Source organism: Ursus maritimus, unplaced genomic scaffold (genome assembly GCF_017311325.1).
Source record: "Ursus maritimus isolate PB19 unplaced genomic scaffold, ASM1731132v1 scaffold_1, whole genome shotgun sequence".
Lineage (NCBI taxonomy): Eukaryota > Metazoa > Chordata > Mammalia > Carnivora > Ursidae > Ursus > Ursus maritimus.
The window spans coordinates 45,269,446-45,292,759 of NW_024423343.1; positions in this window are offsets into that span (position 1 = coordinate 45,269,446).

Below are 23,314 nucleotides of genomic sequence, written 5' to 3' on the forward strand. Positions count from 1 at the left end.
GATGATGGAAGATGTAATCTGACTCTTTTGCACACATGTTTATACGTTTTTTTCAGGTTTAGTCCAGGATAGCCTAAGTATGATGGGCACTGATTAATACACGTGTCCTGTTACTACAAAGATAGACATGATAAAAGCAAATGAATATTTCTCTGAGTGCTGTCACATTCAGATGAAATAATTAAACAATTTCAAAACTCTTTGCTTCTGAGTCTTTGTTCCTCAGTCAAACATGGGACCTGACACCATAAAAAGTCCTAAATAGAGGAGAAAAATACTTTCATACCTCAAATTGTATTTTCCTCATCATGATTGAATGCACTGGATTTTAGCTAATAAGTTCAATCTCTTTAATGTTTAGCTTATGTGAAGCCTTTAATCATCTCTTTAAGAAATTTAAGAAACAGATTTCACAAAGATGCCAATAACCTGATCACTCTCGGCCTCCCTCACCAATACCATTGCAACAGTAGATTTATCCATGTTTAATAGCACAATTCTAATTCATGGGACTCACCACACAGTAAAAAAAAATAGTCATAGATCTGTTAAAGGCAGTATTACTGCCAGTAACTAATGTCCACCAACCACTTACAAGCACTATCAGTAAAATGCGACATGTACAAGAAATGCAGTCCACTCTTGATTAGTCACGTTAATTGGGGTCAAAAATAGCATAATCTGTTTGAATCTAAAAATAAATTCTTAATGTTTCATTATGCAAATAACTCAACTCTCCTTCCCAATCTAACCTTTTAATAGAGACTCTAACAAGTTTGTGTAAAAATTTGAAATGCCCATCATCTTTCTGCCTCTATCAACCCTTTAGTGGAAGCCTAAAATCAGCTATGTGACCCTGGGCAATCAGACGATCAGGAAAATGACCTTTGTATTTCCTCTAATACCTCATGGGACAAATAAAAATATAAATAAGTGGCACATCCCTCAGGCAAATTTTGTAACAGACATAATTTGACTCACCTGTTCCATTCAGTATCTCACTGTTCTCACAGAATACGCTGTATGACAGGCAGGTTGACCAACAAGGCTCTTCGATGTTCTGCTGCACATTTCAAGTGTTCCATCTGGAAGAGGGAGAAGATAGTAATTAAGGGAAATAGAAGTAAATAGAACAGGCACACATGGGAGTGAAATACAGAAGAGCAGAAAGATACCAATAGGTAATCGGTTTAACGATTGCTTGTCCATCACTGGCCCAGCAAGTTCACCGTATTTCAGGGAATGGTATGCTCAAGCAGGTAATCGCTCTCCCTACGGTACAAGATTTGTACAGCTCTAAAGGTTATCCTAAGGACCAGCCTCAAAGCCATTTGAATATTATATCCCCAAAGTTCTTTCCTGCTTTGGGGTCTTCTTATCTGTTGTCTCTCCTGAAAAGCTCCTATTCTCTTGTTCTTCACTTACCCATTCTCTTTCCAATATTCAGGTTTTAAACCATATATTTACCACCATCTCATCTGATATAGTTCAATAGATCATTCAATCTGTAGCACAATACCCCATAGTCTTATCAAAGACAGGTAACTATCCTAACAGCAGTCATCACAACGTGAAATTATCTCATGCAGTTGTTCACTCATTCATTTTCTATCTGTATTCCTATATATAAGGTATTTCCACTGTGTATTGCATGAGTTGATGCCATTAAATGTACACTGAATAAATAAAAAGAACATGAAAAAGGTGACTTGCTGAAGTAGAGGGATCACCTTGTTCACTAACAGGCTTAAACCTTATTGGCTGTGACCACAGACAGAAAAATCAGAAGTACCATGACCCACCGGGTGAAACTCAATAAAATGTTGAGCTCTACAGATGTAAGAGATCATGTCAGAGAATCAGACTTGACAGTATATAACTATTAGTTTTAAAGTAAATAGGAAAAATTAAGCAATTCCAGTCATATTTATGTTTCTTGTGATTTTGAAAATTATTGTTCATAATAGCATATTTACTTTTTATTAATATGACTAGTCTAAAAATTTAGTAATGACTTTGGAATGAAGAGAACAATGCAAATATGACATATTTAGTAGGTATAAAGCCAAGAAATTGATTACATTTTGATATTTATCTCAAGATTTTAACTTGCTCCCTAGTGAGTTACAATAAAGAAATTGCTATAAATTTTAATTAAAAAAAATAGTTAGCTTTAAATTTTCATTCCCAGACGATGGTAGAAAAAGGAAGCTATACTTCATTAGCCTTTTTAAAAGTACATCTACAATGATTCTGTATGATAGATATTTTGATAATTTTACTCCTGGAATTTAATCCTAGAATTATTTATAATAGTCTTTTTTTCTCATGGAAGATGGATCTAAATTTAAATTGAAATCTGACATTTCATTTACTCGGTTGAAGTAGCTAAGATTAGATGACATTATTCAAATAGCCTTAAAACCCATAGGCAATAGAAGACATAATAAAAATGTGAGCATTCATACTGCAGGAAGACCTTGCACATATCTGGATGTCTGTTGGGCATGCTGTAGATGATTTGAATACTGTAGCTTTAATGCAAATTGGACATGTCTCTAACATTTCCCTACAACTTCAATAAACACATTTACTTTATTTTTTTTTTAAGATTTTATTTATTTATTTGACAGAGAGAGAGAGACAGCCAGCAAGAAAGGGAACACAAGCAGGGGGGAGTGGGAGAGGAAGAAGCAGGCTTCCCAGGGGAGCAGGGAGCCCGACGCAGGGCTCGATCCCAGGATCAGGCCCTGAGTCGAAGGCAGACGCTTAAGGACTGAGCCATCCAGGCGCCCCCCCCCCTTTTTTTTTAAAGAAACACATTTACCTCAAACTATAAAATAAGTTAATATTTTTCTTAGCATTAATTAAAAAATATTTTTATCAAAAATTATTGAAAGTATTTTCCAATTATTAGTTCAATAGAAAGTAACTAGGCCAAAAACAGTTAGGATTATATAACATATTTTATTTTTATTTTATTTTATTTCTTTATTTTTTTTTTTAAGATTTTATTTATTTATTCGACAGAGATAGAGACAGCCAGCGAGAGAGGGAACACAAGCAGGGGGAGTGGGAGAGGAAGAAGCAGGCTCATAGCAGAAGAGCCTGATGTGGGGCTCAATCCCAGATCACCGGGATCACACCCTGAGCCGAAGGCAGACGCCCAAACACTGTGCCACCCAGGTGCCCTTATATAACATATTTTAATAAACTAAACATTAGTGATCATTCCAAATACAAACCCATTTTGTATATCATTTTAATCAATATTCAATATTTATTACTTAATTTTTGAAAGTGTAGAAGTTTAAAGTGCACAGCATAATAGAGTGCACAGCCCTGGTTCCTAGAACAGTGTCTGCTGCCAAATTGCTACCTTTAATTATTCAGTGAAAATAAAAGGAACACAGAAAAAGTAACTTACTGAGGTAGGGCGATCACAGTTTCACTGCCAGGAAAGTAGCCACAGCCTAAACCTTACTGGCTTTGACCACACATTACGGGTTGGTGGCAGAAAAATCAGAAGTACTATTACCCTGGCTGAAAATCAATACAGAAATGAGTTCTACAGATATAAGAAATAATATTAGAGAATAAGACTTGATGATATATAACTATATTTTTTGTTTTAAAATAAATAACAAATTAAGTGATTTCAGCCATATTTGCTGTGATTTTGAATATCTTTCAGAACTTAAGAACCTAGAATACTGTATTAATTCACTATATACTGAATATAATTCACTATATTAATTTATTTAGCTTAAAAGTTCTTCTTAGATTATAGCTTCTTGTTTTTAGTTACATATATGGAATTTTTCCAATTTCTGGCTCATGAGAAATTGTACGTTTTATTTTGTCATCTGGTGGTAATTTTATCTAGAATTAATAAGTATTTACAAATATAAAGATATGTAATATATATTATTAAAATGCAATTTAAATGGTATTGGAAATACTAAGACTTACATTAGAAGCTGCAAATAAAAAGTGGTTTTACATGTGAAGAGAGAATCATATGGAGTAGATTATGCTAGTTCTTGCAACACTGCAGTATTCTCTTAATTTTTCTAACTTATCAAACTATTAATACTTTAGGTTCCAAACAATATGTATCACTTCTCAATCCCAAACTTGAATTGCAAATTCCATTAATACATCATTCCACTGTTACCACCACCATCATCAAAATCACCTACATGTGGCTATTTAAAAGATATTAGGGAGAAAAAAAACATTTCATTCGTCATAGCATATAATACATATTTTTAACTAGATCTCCATTTATTATTTATCTTAACTGCCCCTGCCAACCGATTTCCTTAACACCTAATATTGAAATCTTGATTATTCCTTCCCACCGAACATAGAATACAGGCCTCTCTCTAAAAATTCCTCTATTCCAAATTTTGTTTATATTTCAAGAAGCCAATGCTCCAATAATGCTTCTTTCTTATAGTACACAGACTTTCTTATTCTGAAAATCTCAGTGTTTGTACATTTTATATTATTATCTTTTGTTTTTTATTTTTCCGTGTGTGTGTGTGTGTGTGTGTGTGTGTGTGTGTTCTCTCTAAAGCTTTTGTACCAGAGGCATACTTTCTATTTCTCTGATATTTTATTCAGGTTCAGTATAGTGATATGCTCATTTATTAACTAAAGACAATCTCCAAATAATATTGCCTGTGAGTTTTTGTGTGTGCACACACATAATATGATTTCATTAGGTATCCAGGAACATTCTTGGAGTGACATCTCAGAAATGTTACATATGTTTTCAATATCTAACTCTTGCAGAGCTGGCAAGAAAGAAAGGTGTAATATATAGATTTGTTCCAGCCTTGTTCAGAAGTGGACTCTGGGTCAAGATCTAGAAGAATTATTGGCCACAGAAAATATATTCAACTGCAGATTATGGTATGTGCTTGCATCCCAAGATTACAGTGATATGAAATCACCCTTAAACTGCCAGAGAATTCATTTCTTAGCTGATTCTTTCAGTATATAAATCATACCTCTTATATCCTTACACATAAGATGCCAAAATTATTTTTCATAAGAATCCTATTGCATCAGAACTAAATTCCCAACAGAAAAACAGAAGAATTATCATTACTGTTGTATCTTTCTATCATGTCTTTTTATTGTATATGTATTCAGAATTTACCTCCCAGATAGTTTATCTGGCATAATCGAAATAGGTAATTTTTCCTCATAGGTTCTTATTTCAAGGCATGTGATAATTCTCTGTGAGTTTTCACATATCCTTTTCAGTTCCTTCAGATGTTTCTTAAGAACTTTAGTCTACTGCTTAAACATACTACCGGTCTACAGAAAAGTCAATAAGACTCAACATTATATACAGTTTAACCTTCTTTTTATAAAAGCTTCTCCCTTGAAGTTTTTTTTAAGTACCCCTCTAATATTTCATTTATTTTATTCATCTTAAACATTTTTAGCTAATTTAATTTTTTAGTAAGTGTTTTAGTTTATATTAGCACTTTATCCAAAAATGCAAGGAAAGAAAACAACAGTTTCTATTGAAGGCACTCTGCTTCTTTAATGAAACTTAATTTATTATAATCGTTGTTCATTTTTTTGTTGTTTATATTTTTAATTCTATACTGAATTATAATAAATATAGAAGAAAGTACATAAATCATAAAGTAACAGCTTAATGAATTTTCACAAAGTGAACACAACCAGGACCTGGATCAAGACACAGAACACCTGTTCCCAGAAAACTCCCCATATGCCCCTCCCAGTCACTGTCCTTCCTTCTTCTCCCAAATAACCACTATCTTGACATCTAATACCACACCTAAGTTTTGTCTGCTTGGGAACATATTGCAAGTGAAACATGGATGGTCCTTTCTATTCCTTGGTTTTCATTCCTTGACATCATCTTCTCCAGTAACATTTACCCTCACTCTACCTCCTGAGATCTTGCCATCTTTAATAACTACTCCACCTCCAACGTCTTGTTTGCAATTATTCTACTTTCTGACCATCCACATATGATCTAGTAATCTTTGTTCAAAATTTCTTTGACGTTGTCCCTGTGAAAACATCAGGTCTACCATATTCTCAGTGTCCATCATTTCTCTTGTGTCCTCACTCCTCCTGGCTCATCTTGAAATTCAAAGCTATTCAGCCATCATTAACTCCCCAGCTTCCTTTCCATTGTATTCACTAGGCAAAATCAACTAAATTTAAACCCAACTCTCCATTTAACCTGCACCTGCCCCCAGAGCTGTGTGAACCTACAGGAAAAGCACATATTGTGCTGACTGGTCTCAGTGTAAATTCAAGTCTTCAGATCTCAAGTTGTACCACTAAGCTTCCCAAGTAAACTTCATTTCTGTTCTCAGAAACAAAGATTTCACACTTTTGCTTCACTCTTCAAGCTTCTCACATCCTCTCCCTTCTCCCATTCTCAGCTCACAAACTGGACTCATATTTTATGGAGAATGGAAGCATTAGACAAGTTTCCTCAGCTTCTTACCACCAAATCTTCAACCTACCATCTGTACACCCATGTCCTTTGCCTCTTGGTACAATGTTTGATGTGTCCCTTCCCCCATCAGAATCCAACCCCTCACTTGTACTCTGCATCTCACCTCTTCCTGCTTACTCAAAAGCCCTTCTCTAGTAACTCTTTCCTCTATTACACTATCAGCTTCTCCTTCTACACTGAATCAGTCCTACTAGTATATAAATATGCCTCAATATGCACCATCTTAAAAAATGATAAAACTCTTTGATTCCTCATCTCTCTCTAGTTACCACCCCGCTTATCTCTGTTGATCAAATTGTCTATGATGACTACCTATTCATCCTGATCTCCTGTGCTCCCCTTTACCTTCTTCAGCCAAATGTCCACTTCACTACTGAAACTACCCTTGTCAAAGTCATCAGGGACCACCATGCTGTCAAAGCAATGGTTTCCTTCCAACAATTCATTCATTTGTTTTGTTTCAGATTGGGCTCTTTCCTGAATTTCCCACTCATATAAAATAGGGCCTACTCAATATAAAACCATGATTTCTAGTAGGAAACTCCATCTTGGTTATGTATACTAAATCATATCTGCTCTGTTTAGAAAAATGTCCCTTCTCATTAACAGGTTCCTAGGAGAATATCAGCTGTTAATTATCCTAACTCTTAACTTCTCAAGTTTAACATGTCCAAATCAAACTCTTTACCCTTAACACTGTTCCTTCTCCAGACTCTGCATCTCAATTAAATGGCATTATGACAACCTAGCTGCTCAATTCAAAAACCTGCTCACTCCCATGCTTCCTCTTACCCTGCTCTCCATGTTGTCACACACACAGTAACCAAGTCCTGTCGCCACTACTTTCAAAAAACATGTCCTGAATCCATCCATTTCTCCCCATAGCTCTTGCTTTCACCCTAGTTCCCATCACTACCACCTCTTGCCTAGACCACTGCAACAGTATCTCCCAAATCCTTCTCACTGCACTTAGAATTAAAATCTAAATCTCATATTACAACTTAAAATCTCAATATGATCTGGACCCTGCTCGCCTCTGAATTCACTCCACATCACCCTCTCTTTCCTGCACTTACTTCCATTCAGACACAATGGCTACATTTCAAACGTTTTATTTTGTTTGGCAAAGTCTTAAAGTATTTGAATTTTCCCCTTAATATTTGCTGTTGTTATTTTTCCTGTTATTATTACTTGAAATTTAGAGGACTGTTTCTTTTTCTTCAAAGTCTCATAAAATTAGGACAGCTCTTGGGATTGTTAAATCCATATTGACTATCTCTAGAATATACTACAACCTTTCAATATGTGGATCCACACTTCCTTGACTTCAGGAAAGCTCTCTTAAGTTATCTCTTGGGGTATTTTCTTCATGATTTTTTCCTCTTCTTTAACGACACAAACTGTTAATATCTTGTATCTCCTTTTGCTTCCACATCAATTTATTTTATTTTATTCTACTTAAAATTATTTTTATTCTTCTTAAAATAAAGTTGAAAATCAACTTTTCAAACACATTCTCCCTGTTGCTTTGTTTTCATATATATCCTTCCCCCTCTTCCTGTAGTAAATATGAGCTCATTTTTTCTTTTTTCTTTTTTTTTTAAGTAGGCTCCACACCCAGCAGGGAATCCACTACCCTGAGATCAAGACCTGAGCTGAGATGGAGACACATGCTTAACCAACCTGAGCCACCTAGGCACCCCTGACCTCACTTTTTCTGTTTTAATGTTTTTCTTCCTCCTCTTTCTTGAGCACCACTCATTTTTCATCTTTTATTGTCTTCTTATTTCACCCTTGAACCTGTGTCTCTTCCATAAGATCATTATGCATAGAGGCTGTGCATCATTCAGTACGTTAAGCCCATAGACAACTGAATGGCATGAGTTTCCTCTCACCCACGGCAACATTATTCTGCTGTGTACTCTTCATCCTCCTTTTGTTTACAATAGATCTTCCTTCCCTGTCTCCCTCTCCCCCCCAATCTTCCCTCCCTCCACCACTCACCCTCCCATCCCCGCTTCCTTTTTCCCTCCCTTTATTCATCCCTCTCCGTGTGGCTCATACTTCAACCCTTTTCAGCCCTCAAACCTAAAATAGCTAGTAGCTTCCAGGGGCCCCTCTTCTAAGACACATTCACAGGCACCTGGTTGCCAAAAAGGGAGCTCTTCGTGTTTCCTTCCGTAGCCCCCTTCTCTGCCACTCTGTGACTCAGACAACTTTCGGTGGCTCCCGCACCCCATCAAGTACCCTCACCTTATTCCAGACAGGGGTCCATGAGGTTAGCTCCTTAGGTCATGGCGTTCTTCGCATAGTGCGTGCTCTGCCAGGGCGGTCTTTGCTCTGCCCTCCATGTGTTTTCTCTCAGACTGACTTTCCGCAGGTCACCTCCTGGATGCGCGCAGTCCACGTCTTCCGTCAGTCACATCCGCACCGACAATGCTGTATGTTCTCGAGCCGCGCTTCTGACGTCGTAGGTCAGACCCGCACTTACGACATTGTTTGTTAGATCCGCGCGTCTTACGTCATCGATCCAACCCGCACTTACGACTGTTAGACCCGCGCGTCTGACGCCGTCAGAGCCGCATATTCAACGTCGTCTGTCTGATTCACATGTCAAACCTCGTTCTGAATTTGCGTGTTGGTCAGTGTTCGTTTTGTTGTTGTTATTAGTGAGGTGCACCACATACAATCAACTCAAGTCTTTAATTTAGGTCTGCTTGTATTAGCTGCTGGAATCTATATTGTTTGCTAAAATCCAATATGTCTGTGAACATTTACATGAAAAATGACTGAGGTGGGGTCAGAAGTGAGAGAAAATGAGTTCTAATGTGAATGTTGAAAGAGAATTGTCTAAAGAAACACTGTGAGGATCCTTTAAAAAGTTAAATATATCTCAGTTTGCAAGTTGATAATTTTAAGATCGGATTTTCATAAACTGAGACAGACTGATTATAAACACAGAACTTGCGTTGTTTTATGAATATAATCCATGGCATTTTATGCGGGCAACAAAATTCTACCCGTTTCCTTGTTCATTTGGAGAAAACGATATAAGGAAGGAGACACAAATCACTACAAGTAGTACAAACACCTCTCTATGAGACTTTTACTTTTTTTTTTTTTAAGATTTTATTTATTTATTTATTTGACAGATATAGAGACAGCCAGCGAGAGAGGGAACACAAGCAGGGGAGTGGGAGAGGAAGAAGCAGGCTCATAGCAGAAGAGCCTGATGTGGGGCTCGATCCCACAATGACGGGATCACGCCCTGAGCCGAAGGCAGACGTTTAACCGCTGTGCCACCCAGGCGCCTCGAGACTTTTACTTTTTACTCTATTTTATGAGTTGTCAGAGAAATCACACTCTGATTATTTTAAGAAATAATGCAAGCCATCCTGATGATTACAGTTGTCCATTATCGTTTAAGTCATGTTGGCAGCATGATTTCCTGGAAATATATATATATATTTTTTTAAGATTATTTTATTTGTTTGTTTGTTTGACAGAGAGTGAGAGAGGGAGAACACAAGTAGGCAGCGTGGTGGACAGAGGGAGATAGAGAAGCGGTCTTCACACGGAGCAGGAAGCCCGGTGCAGAGCTCCATCCCAGGAATCTGGGATCATGACCTGAGCCGAAGGCAAGCGCTTAATGGGCTGAGCCACCCAGGTACCCCAGTTTCCTGGAAATATTTAAAAAGCAAAAGCAATTGTAAACATTTTGTACTCACTGCTGATTCTTGCTACTGATTGCCTTTTATTTTTATTTTCTGACTAGAAATTCCTACCCTAAATGTTAGAGAAATAAAAGCAATACTTTTACCATTAATCAAGAATACATATTAATACTTAAGATTAGGGGCGCCTGGGTGGCTCAGTTGGTTAAGTCTGCCTACAGCTCAGGCCATGATCCCAGGGTTCTGGGATCAAGTCCCATATGGGGCTCCCTGCTCAGCAGGGAGCCAGCTTCTCCCTCTCCTCCCTGCTCATGCTCTCTCTAGCTATCTCTCTCACTATCTCTGTCTCTGTCAAATAAATAAAAATAAAATCTTGTAAAAAAATACTTAAGATTAAAAGTAACCATTTTTTGTTCTAGACACTGTTCTTCACTTGATATTATAAATGAAGTTACATTCATTTGAAATAGAATATTATATTATAATAAAGTATGGCATAATTTTATAATATGGTATTATTATATGAAGTTTATAAATTTCCTTGATAGAAATACTTGATTTCCTTTAATGTGACTAAGTCATTTCTCAATTTCTCTGAGTCTCCCTCTCCAAATAAATAATTATATAAAATCAAAAAGTGATTTATTAAATAGTCATGTTCTAATGGAAATAATACTTTTCTTGTCATAGGTTTTTTAAATTTAGATATAAATACCTATCATGAATACTGAGACTTCTTAATGGAATATCTGTCAACATTGATCAAGTGATTCATGCATTTTTAGAATCAGAGGAAAGATAAGTGAATAAGAAATGAAGAAGCCTCTTTTATTTATTTTAATTGCTTTATATAATTTGGATTGAATTATTTAAAAGAAATATGTTAGCATTTAGATCATGGGAAAAATTTCAGTAGCTAACTTATCTTAGTATCTTGTCTCAGATACCTTATTTTGTAGTCATTTTAATGTCAGCTTATTTTCAGCAAGCTATTTGTTTTCCAATCATGAAATATTTTACTCCCATAAATACTACCATCATTAAAAATTTTGCATCCTTCAGGCCATAGATGAGACAGACCCAATCTTCTCCACAAAAAACAATCAATTTAAGACTATGTTCATGAACATAAAACTTTAAAATAAAGTACTAAAGGCATACTATAATACAAACAAAATTACAAAACAATTAAGAAAATAAAAAGTCTCTCTATAAATTTCCCCAAGTAGAAAAAAGATAATCATATGAAATGATGCTTCCATTGAAGTGAAAATATTCTGAGGAAGATCATAATTCTAATCTGCTGGATGCAAGATTTTATTTTTCAGGTTGTGGGAGAAGGTGAGTACAGTTAGCAAATGTAAAGCACTTACTATGTGCCAGAGACTTTAAAGGGCTTTGAATTTACATGTATTATAGTCTTCATAACAACCTTGTGACATAAATACCATCATTAACTCTTTTAAGTAATAAGGAGATAAGTAGAGAGAGGTTAAATAACTTGGCAGTAATCATACAACAAATAAATGGCTAAGTCAGAGTACAAACCCTTAAATCTAGCCCCAAAGCTTCTTTACTGAACTGCTGAGCTATGGCATCAACTCACATATATTGGATTGATATACCCATATTTTAGGGAATCTAAGATATTCTCATGCTGGCTCTTTTTTTTTTTTTTAAGATTTTATTTATTTATTTGACAGAGAGAGAGAGAGAGAGCGTACGCGCACACAAGCAGGGGGAGTGGCAGGCAGAGAAAGCAGGCTTAGGCTTCCCCCAGAGCAAGGAGCCTGATGTGGCTCCATCCCAGGACCCTGGGATCATGACGTGAATGGAAGGCAGATGTTTAACGGACTAGTCACCCAGGTGGCCCTGGCTCTTTCTTATTTTTACCACAATCAACAGAATTTTTCACACAACCATGTTATGTCAGCCCCTAATCCAATTAGGAATTGTAATCTTATAAACCACAAACTTTGGTAACATGTATTCTTATTTTAGAGAGGTTAAATTGTGAGAGGCAATGCATATGAGAATTTATGAAATAGAGAGACAGTAGTATTTAAATATCTTTAAATATGCTTTATTAGTTTTGATAGGACCAGACATTTAACATTTTCATAGAACCTGTTTCTCCAAGCCTGTTTCAAGTTTTTGCTCAGTGTTTACCATCAGTGGCACCTTCTGGAGCACTCTAATTTAAAATTTCAATCTCACCTTCCACCCACAGTATTCCTAATTCAGTATACCCTGCTGTGCTTTTCTTCCTTTTTATAGTTTTTATAATTTTGTAACGTGCAATAGATATAATTAATTATGTGTATCATTAATGTCTGCCTTCACTGATCACTGCCTCTTTAGAATACAAAATCCTTGAGGGAAAGACTGTTGTTTTGTTCATTGACATATATCTAACACATAAAACATTGGTACATGCCAGGAATTCTTTATATGTATTTATTACATGTTCAGAAAAATCAATCAGTAAATCATGAAAAAACAAATTCATACTGTATGATCAGTGTTCCTGTAAAACATGACCAGAAAGACATTTTTTTACTTACTTTTATCTGGTATATATTTGTACAATTTTCTTGTGTAGAAAAAGTGTGTAACTTCTATGTATTTAATGTAACATTAAAATTGCCAATACAAATCATCAGTGATCATTATAGAATAATTCTTCTATCACTTCATAATCTGATTAGGGAAAAGTCATTCACTAATCTGAACGGTGAAAAAAACAAACCAATTTACACATTTACTTAATGTCTCTGAGCCTCAGTTTCCCCATGTATAAAACAGAGATAGAAATAGTACACATTTCATAGAGTCATCATGAAAAATATGTGAGATAACTTACATAAAGGAATTTTAAAAGTAGTGTTAACTATTATGTTGTAACACAAGGAAGGATGACAACTTCATCTGGATGCTTATTTGAGGGATTTTTTTTTTTCAGATTTTATTTATTTATTTGACAGAGAGAGAGAGACAGCCAACGAGAGAGGGAACACAAGCAGGGGGAATGGGAGAGGAAGAAGCAGGCTCCCAGCAGAGGAGCCTGATGTGGGGCTCAATCCCAGAACGCCGGGATCACGCCCTGAGCCGAAGGCAGACGCTTAACTGCTGTGCCACCCAGGCGCCCCTATCTGAGGGATATTTATAGAGGCACCTTGATGAGGATTTTTTTTTCTCAGATTCACTTAAATAGATTCACTTAGTTATTGATTACTTCCCTTTAAAATACCTTAGAATGGCAATTTGTAACATATGTAAATAGACTATATCTGTCTTTATCACAACATCCTAACCAAACTGCAAAAATATATCTGCATGAACATTTGTTTTCTCCACCAATAAAATTTCACTAATCAATCTCATGCTGGTTGAAAATGATGTCTTTGAGACCAATAGACATCAAAGGTGTAAATAATGTAGATTTTACTTGCAAATGTGTAGTACAATTATGATAAAATCATGTTTTATATAAGAAACAAAATAACTTTTCAGACTTTGCCATGGTAGAGCAACATCAATTTGGATGATGACATCATACTGTAGTCCCTAAACTATTCTGAGAATGGAAGGATGAGGAGCAACTTATTACATCTTATACAATGAAAATGATAGGATTGTCTTAAGAATTTGACAACTGATAAGTGAAAAAAACCTGAATCGTGACTCTACAACAGATCTGATTATATTTTTATGTAAATTCAACATGTCACCATTTTGAATTCTTTGGATACAGAAAGACACAGAAAAAATTTAATAATTAGTGTGTAGGCAAAAAATTAAACTAGACAAAACTGTTACAAGTTTTCAGGGCTACGAAAAGAAAGATAGCCCATTTGGCATATAAAATACTGTTTATTGACCCAGTTTTATAAGTTTATCAATCATCAGTCCTCTTAATTCTAAAAATTACACAAGTTGGCTGATACTTTAGTCCTCTAATGTGATCATTTTTCATATAAAAATATTCCATAATGCTGTGATTCTCAAGCATTGATATATACTAGAAACAGCTGAAGAACATGTTTAAAATGATGATTTTCTGTACAATCTCAACTCTTGTGATTCAAATTCAATAGTTTTGGCATGAGGTTTGGGGGAATTTACATTTTAATAAGCAAACTCACTAATCATGGTGCTGTTGATGATAGACCACACTTAAAGCAAGACTGCACTAAGCCTATTATTCAAAAATTTAACTTTTTCTTGGTACAAAGAAACAAGAAGCTGAACTAATGTGGAAAAAAAAAAAGATACATAGGTGCTTTAGGGACAGTAAATTCACCTGATATTGGAGCCCTTGACACAAAATATCACTCCATCAAAACAATATGTTCCTGTGTCTATGCAAAACAAAGTTTCTAACTCTCTGAGGGATAGAAACCCAGTTTGAAAATCATGGGTGATGCGGGCTACAGCTGAGGATTGCTGCTGTAGCAAACAACTCTAGTATCTGAGAGGCATAAAACAATAAAGATTTACTTCTTGTTTATGCTCCATGTCCATCATGGATCTCTACTTATTGCAATCACTCAGGGACTCGGGATGACGGAGGAGCTGCAGTTGCACTGGGATTTTGGCCTCAGTGTCAGACAAAGGGGGAAGGCTCTAAGAGTTCCTGCTGTTGCAAGTAAATACCGAGTGCTGTCTTCAGCAATTAAATACTTATGACTCATTGGCCAAAACGAGGCACCAAACTATTTCCAAACATGAGACAGGAGTGCAATCCTACTATGAGTCTGAAAGGTAGTGAGGTGGAGGAAAATGGGACGATTTGGCTAACAGCAATTTTGACTATCACAAGTCACTATATTCTCTTCTGAGAACTCCTCCTAAAGCCTAGTGCTTGAACATGAGTGTACCATTTAGCTGTCTGCTAAAGACACTTTATGACTCAGGAAAATCTATACGTGAAAAATGCTGTGCATGAGCTGTTTAGACATCAACACTATGACTACTTCAAACAGATGGCAGAAATGTAAAATCTGCAGAAATTGAAGGAAGAAACTTTAATTATTAAAAGATGTGCATATCGTTGACAGAGACACTTGTCCTATTGACTAATTTTTTTACTAGATAATGACTCATTTTCTGACCAGTGCAGCTTCACTAGGTTTTCTGTAAACAAAATTCATTATCCCAAACTGCCTTTTGATTAATTAGAATTTCTGCTTCACTGTCACTAAACAAGAGAAACTTAAGGAGTGGAAAGAGGTCGAAGATTTGCCATAACACTCAATTATTCAACACAGAACAATATACAATTTGTTCAGATAGTTGAAAATAACTGATTTTTTAAAACATAATTTCTTTCCTAAACAATACATCTTTCCTCTAAAATTTTAATAGACCCCATTTAAAATTTTGTGATATTCTTTATCTTTTGAAGCAATACTTTCTTCTTCACTCTTTTAAAATAATGCTATTGCTTTTATAATTTTGTTTAGTTTTATTTTATGATTATCAAGACACTAGGTTTTCACTATAAATGAGTCCGTATAACAACTGTCTATTTTTGTCTTATTAATGTGTATACCTGAATCTGTTCAGTTCTTTAAAAGAAACTAATGTCAGTAAAAAAAGTTGAAAAGTTTTCACACTGTGCTTGCAAAAGAATGATTTTAAATGATTTTATCTAGTTTAAGAGGAGCTTCAGTTTCTACTTTGTAAGAATTCACATGCCTAATGTATAAAATACATATAGAAGTGATTTTAAAGGGTCATTTATTTGAATAACCTCTTTCATTGTCTTATTAATTGCATAACATTATTTGGCCTCAAATATTTAAAGGAAAACTAAAAAGGTAGAAATGTGGATAAGATATAATGTTAATAATTATGAGTTCAAAAAGACTATTGATGAACTTGAAACTATGCTATAGGGCTAATGGACAATTTAGGGTTATGTTTTTTTCATGCTGATCAAGGCCTAATATACATTACGATTTAATACTGAAAGTGAGTTCAGTTTTATATGGATCAGTTTATTAAATAATCCTTGTAGAGCCCAATAGAACAAACCGTATGGGGATTTTAGTCATAAGCCCATATATCATATCAGTGATAACAGTTTCTACAGTGCATTCAAATTCACCAAGAAATACATTGAGGATGTTCCAGAATTTACTAAGTCTCCTGGCAGCCCTTCTAGCTTTTCCTTATTGCTGAGTCTCAAACTCATTGTATTATGTTTCAGATTTCTACTATGGAATCATACTGCTTTTGGTATCAAAATTTCTGCCAGTTAGCTATTGCTGCAGTTATAAAACAAAACTCAAAAATATTTTATTATATCACAATTTTGAGATTCAGAAACTCAAGTAAAGGAAACTGGGTATATCTTATTTCTGCTCCTTCGTGAATATTAAAAAGTTAAAATACACAAAATAATTTTTAATAGGGTAAAGGATAAGTGGAAGTAAAATGTTCCAGTGTCTTTGCTGTCTCTGAGAATTGATAAAAGTACTAATTTATACATTAAATAGGAATGAATCAGGGATATGACGCGGAATCTGTAGTATAATCATTAAAAATTGTTAAAGGTTGTTAAAAAATCAAGATAATAGGAAAAAAAACTAAAGTCTATGGTTACTTAAAGCAAAAAATATTAAAGGATGTAAAATGGAATACAAATCAGATGGGTCAAACAGCAAAAATATAGCAGAATGTTAGATTTAAACAAAATGTACCAATAACTACAATAAATGCAATTGAACCAAATATACTTGACCCTTGAACAACACGGGTTTGAACTGCACGGGTCTACTTATGTATGGATTTTTTTACAGTAGTGTAAATGTATTTTCTCTTCCTTATGATTTTCTTAATAACATTTTCCTTTCTGTAGCTTAGTTTATTGTATGAATACAGTATATAACACACATACAAAATATGTGTTATATGTGTTAATTGACTATTTGTGTTAAGACTTCTGGTCAATAGTCTATTTGTAGTTAAATTTTTAGGAAGTCAACTGTTATATGCAGATTTGCAACTGTGCAAGGGTCAGTGCCTCTAATTCTCATGTTGTTCAAAGGTCAACTGTATTCCAAATGAAAGAAACATCAGATTAAAAAAAATCAGTCATATGCTGCTTATAATAGACATACCTTAAATACAAAAATACATGAATATTGAGAGTAAGCATTAAAATGCATGCAAATTCAACCAAAAGGAAGATGATATAGTTGATGAAGGAAAGACATTAGGGTTCGAAGCCGACGGCCAAGAAAGAATTCTTGAGACGTCTGTAGTGCAAAAAAGTGGTTTTATTAAAGCATGGGGACAGGACCCGTGGGCAGAAAGAGCAGCACTGGGGTCATGAGGAGTGGCTCATTATATACTTTCAAGTTGGGAGGGAGTTAAGGATAGTGTCAGTCTCTAAGGAATTTGGAAGCAAGGTTCCCAGGACCTTGAGGGGGCTAGCTATTGTTGGGTAAAGTCATCTATTACTGTCTAATCAAATCTTAGTCATGAGACTCTTCAGATGTATATTGGTGGGTCATATGCTTGGGGGATGATCGTCAACATCGCGGGGGGGGGGGGGGGGGGGGGATGTAGAGATAAGGGATGTTCCAAAGGAATTTTTATGTGTTAAAGTAGACTTACAGGATCCCGGGGATTGGCTAAGATTGACTTTTGCTCTTAGCAAAGTATTAACATTGATGTAGCTGAGTTCTAGAGGAATGTCTGCCTGTTTCAAGGACTTGTCAATGGGCTGTAAGTAGTAAGGAAATTTAATTTTTCTTTTGCCTTTGTTTTCCACATCATAGTTACATTAGTATCAGATAAAAATAGGCTTTAAACAACAACAACAAAAAATAGTGATAAAGAGGGATATGCAGTAATGGTGAAAGCTCTTAAAATTTTATGTGCTAATAACACCGTCTTAAATGTATAATGGAGACAAATTAACATAATTTACAAGGAGAAAGAGACAAAAAAACAATCATACTGGAAAAATTAGCACTTTATATTTTTGGAATTGAGGGAGCAAACAGACAAAAAATTTATTAAGGATATAAAAGATTTGAGAAACAAAATTAATCATGTTGACCTAATTGACATATATAGAACATTATACCAAGAAATTTCAGAATGCATACTCCTTTCGGGAGCACTGGAATATTTACCAAAATAGACCAAATGCTGAGCTAGATTATAACCCTCCACAGATGTTAAATTACACACAGCATAGTATCTTCTTATCAGAATGGTATTAAGCTTGAACTCAGAAACAAAATATAACAGAAAATACCCAAAAGTTTGTAATTAAATTACTTACTTCAAAATAAAAAGCCATGGGTAACAAGGAAATCGTATTGGAAAGTAAAAAGTATTTTGAAAAGAATGACTGTTAAATGGAACCCATTAAACAAAAGGGTCAGCACTGATATAGGATTAATGGCAATTGCACAGTCTTTACTGACTACATGAGATGAAGAGAACTGAAAATCAGATCTAATTATCTACATCAAACACTGAGAAAAACAAAAATTAAACACTATGAAATAGAAGGGAGGCAATAATAAAAACAAAAACCAAAATTTGTGAAATGCCAAATAAATGTCCAATGGAGAAAATTAACAATACCAAAAGTTGGGGGGTTTTTTGGTTAGACTATAGTAAAACTGACACAAGATAAAACAGAAAATTTGAAAAATGTTTAACTACTTTTGTCCTGCCTCACCTCCATGTGGTTGAGTTTTTCTAGGTTCCCAAGTATATACAACTCAGGTGTATAAGTTTGAGGAAGTTAACATTCCATTTGACAACCCTTAACCAAAGTGGCATAAGAGCTAATGAAGGAAATATCTCATCTCCAGGACTAAGGCAGACAATTCTGAGGTGCATTTTTCATACCTACTTACCAGGTTCCACGAAATCATACCTCAGGTACTCTGAGTATTTAACAGCTTGGTTATGCAAATCTACATTGACTTTCCTCTTCCTCTTTCTTAATTCCCTCACTCCTGTTTTATGGGGTACTAATTAAATTACCTTCATCCAATCTGTGTCTCAGGATCTGCTTTTTTTTTTTTTTTTCCTCCAACACAGGGAAAGACAGTCCCATATAGTTTCAAGTAATTTGGATCTGTAACTAAAAACCTCTCACAACAAACTCCAGGCCATATGGTTTCCTAAGTGAAGCTACTAATCATATACAAAATCTCCCACAGAATAGGAAAAGAGGGAAAACTTCCAAACTCATTATATAAAGTGAGCATAACCTTGACATCAAAACCTGACAAGGAGATTAAAAGAAAAATTGGGCCAATCTGTCTCACAAATATAGATAATGAAAAATTCTAAACAAAATATTAGCCCTGAATCCAGTAATACATAAATGAGGACAATGGATCATACCCTTTATAATATAAATGTAGTTAAGAATTTGAAGACCATCAATATTATTCACCATGTTAACAGAATGAAGGAGAAAAATCATATAATGAACTCAATACATGCAAAATAAGTATTTGAAAAATCTGATATCCTTTCATGCTTAGCATGCTATAAATTGAATGAAAATTGTATAGTTTTACAAAGGTATTAAATTATGTCCACATATCCTAGAGCACATACCATCAATAATGATGAAAACTTTTCATGTAAATTTGGGAATAAGCAAGAATGCCTGCTTTTATCAAAACAGACTCATTAATAACAGGAAAATTAAAATCATGTGCAAACTGATAGACTGTAATGAGAACATAGAATTATTTCTGTAACAATCCTGCCAAGATAAATAATCTAATCTAATCTGAGGATACATCAGACAAACACCAACAGAGGGATCTTCTATAAAGGAAATACCTTGTAATCTTAAAATGTGTCAAGGTCAAAGTGATGTGGGAAACAAAGGCGGAAGAAAACTTATTAAATTTCCTTACTACTTACAGCCCATTGACAAGTCCTTGAAACAGGCAGAGTGACATTCCTCTAGGGACTCAACTGCCTAGATGTTAATACTTTGCCAAGGGCAAAAGTCAATCTTAGCCAATCCCCAGGATCCTGTATGTCTACTTTAACATATAAAAATTCCTTTGGAAACTTCCTTTATCTCTACACCCCCTCCCCCGATGATACATGTTGATAATCATCCCCCAAGCATACGACTCACCAATATATATCTGAAGAGTCTCATGACTAAGGTTTTATTAGACAATAAAAATGACCTTTTCTTTTTTTTTTAATGTTTTTTTATTACATTATGTTAGTCACCATACAGTACATCCCTGGTTTTTTATGTAAAGTTCAATGATTCATTAGTTGCGTGTAACACCCAGTACACCATGCAATACATGCCGTCCTTACTACCCATCACCAGCCTATCCCAAAATTGCTAGTCCCCTCAATCCTGGAAAAATACCTTAGAGACTTACACTAACCCTAACTCCCTCCCAACTTGGAAGTATATAATGAGCCACTCCTCATGACCCCAGTGCAGCTTTTTCTGCCCACAGGTCCTGTCCCATGCTTTAATAAAACTACCTTTTTGCACCAAAGACGTCTCAAGAATTCTTTCTTGGCCATCAGCTCCGGACCTCACCAACATTCCAAAACTACATTATTTGGTGACCATGAAGGAACCCCTCTCACGCTAGAGAGCTTTCTTTCTGTTCTCAACTCACTTAATAAACTATCACTTCACCCTTTTGTGTCAAAAAAAAAAAAAAAGGAGAGATTCATTCTTCAAGTCTGCAAGACAAGAACCCTGCCACGCTGCAACAAAAGGAATCAAGGAAAGACTGAAGAACAAAGAGACCAAGAAAGATTATTGAGATGTGACAACTAAAATCAATTTGTGATTCTGAACTGGACTTTTTACTATAAAAGGCATTATTGTGACATTTGGTGAAAACAAGATGGGATGATTTTTAGGTCATGGTGATATATCAACATTAATTCCCTGCTTCTGATGGTTGTAATATGGTTATTTATGAGAATGTCCTTGTTTGCAAGAAAATATTCCAGGCTGACTAGTCTCAAGTGGTTAAAGGAGAAGAAAAGTCTTTTGTACTGCCTGTGCAAATTTTCTGTAAGATTGAGATCATTTTTTTTAAATCCTAGAACCTATAGGGGAAACCTACATGGGTAATGTCATTTTACCTTTTTAATCATTTAAATAACTTATTGATTTCAAATTTGGCTTTTTTTTTTTTTAAAGGAATCAGAGTCTACATAGATGATCCTTTCCAGAGTTACAACTGGGTGAAATCAGTGTTTCAGAATCAGCTCTTTTTCAGGCATAAATGAAATAATGGGTGTTTACATTTTAATTGTACTTTCAATATTATTACTAAACATGAATATATATTTTTGGTCTTTTGCTTGATGTTCTAAAAATTCGTTACATTTATAAAATATACATATAAATCTGTATTGGTATAATAATATAACTTGATATGGTGCAAGAGAAAAATATAAACAGTGCCTGAAAGACTATGCTGTCTATTCAGAAATTCTGTTTCTGAAGATGGATGCTGATTTAATGACTATTGATGTGGGAACGAAAGGCAAAAGAAAAAAATTAAATTTCCTTGCTACTTACAGTCCATTGACAAGTCCTTGAAATAGGCAGAGTGACCTTCCTCTGGGAGCTCAGCTGCCTCAGTGTGGACGCTTTGCTAAGAGCAAAAGGCAGTCTTGGCTTAACATTGTCCTGACACCCCAGGATCCTGTGAATCTACTTTAACCTTATGGAAATTCCTTTGGAAATTTCCTTTGTCTCTACCCGCTCCCCCCAGATATATGTTGGCAGTCATCCCCCAAGCATATGGCCCACTGATACACATTTGAAGGGTCTCATGGCTGAGGTTTTACTAAATAGTAATACATGACCTTTTCCTAACAATAGCTAGCCCCTTCAAGGTCCTGGAAACCTTGTTTCCTAAATGCCTTGGAGGCTTGTGCTGTCCCTTCCAACTTGAAAGTATATCATCAGCCATTTGTCACAACTCCGTTGTAGCTCTTTCTGCCCACAGTTCCTGTGCTTTCCCCGTGCTTTAATAAAAGCACTTATTGCACCGAAGATGTCTCAAAAATTCTTTCTTGACCATTTGCTCCGAACCCCAACATTTCCACTTCAACTGTGTTTGTGGGGTTTTTAGAAAGATATTATTTTTTTTTATTTGGGAGAGATAAAGAGAGCACAAGCAGGGGGAGCAGCAGAGGGAGAGTGAGAAGCAGACTCCCCACTGAGCAAGGAGCCCAGTGTGAGGCTCAATCCCGGGACCCTGAGATCATGACCTGAGCTGAAGGCAGACAACTGATTGAGCCACCCAAGCACCCCTGTTTGTGGGTTTGAAAGAGCTACATTTGATATGATTTACGGTTTGAAGGGTGGATTTTATTTTACTTTTTTTTTTTTTTTTTTGGCTAAAATTGAGTAGAAAAGTGAGTGAACTACACTGCATATTACTAAAATGCTTTGGTATTTTTCTGATAAGAAATGTATTTATATGTATCAGATTTACAGACAGACCATTAATTTTCACAAAGCAATCTACAGTGAAATTTTCCCAAATCATTTTCTAGCTATATATTTATTGTATTATAAAGCATTTTGCCTGATCAATGAAATTGTGCATATACTATGTGAAATAGAAGCTAATTTTTCACTGGAGTAATAATGCCATTAAGATTAATAAACTAAGCTGAACTTTGATCAGTAGGATCAGTATTGTCACCATGATAATTACTTCCACAAAATATCATTTCTCCTTTTAATATGCGCTTTGTGTGAATGACATGACTTATGTTTATCATGATATTGTTTTGGTAATCTTAACAATCATTGCAAAAATTTCATATTTAAATGAGAAATCATTTCCATTAATTCATTAAGGATGTCTTTATCAAATGCTTATTATTTTCCACACATGATACATGGAGGGTATTTAGGTTGAAATAAAGTTGCAGTTAAGATATGAGTATGTTCTTTTTTTTTTTTTTTTAATTTTGTTAGTTAACATACAGTGCAATATTGGTTTCTGGAGTGGAATTCAGTAAGATACGAATATGTTCCTATGATCCTAAAAATTTCTATCCTTCTCCCTTCAAAAGACCTGAAACTAAAAGTAATTTTAATTTTTTAACT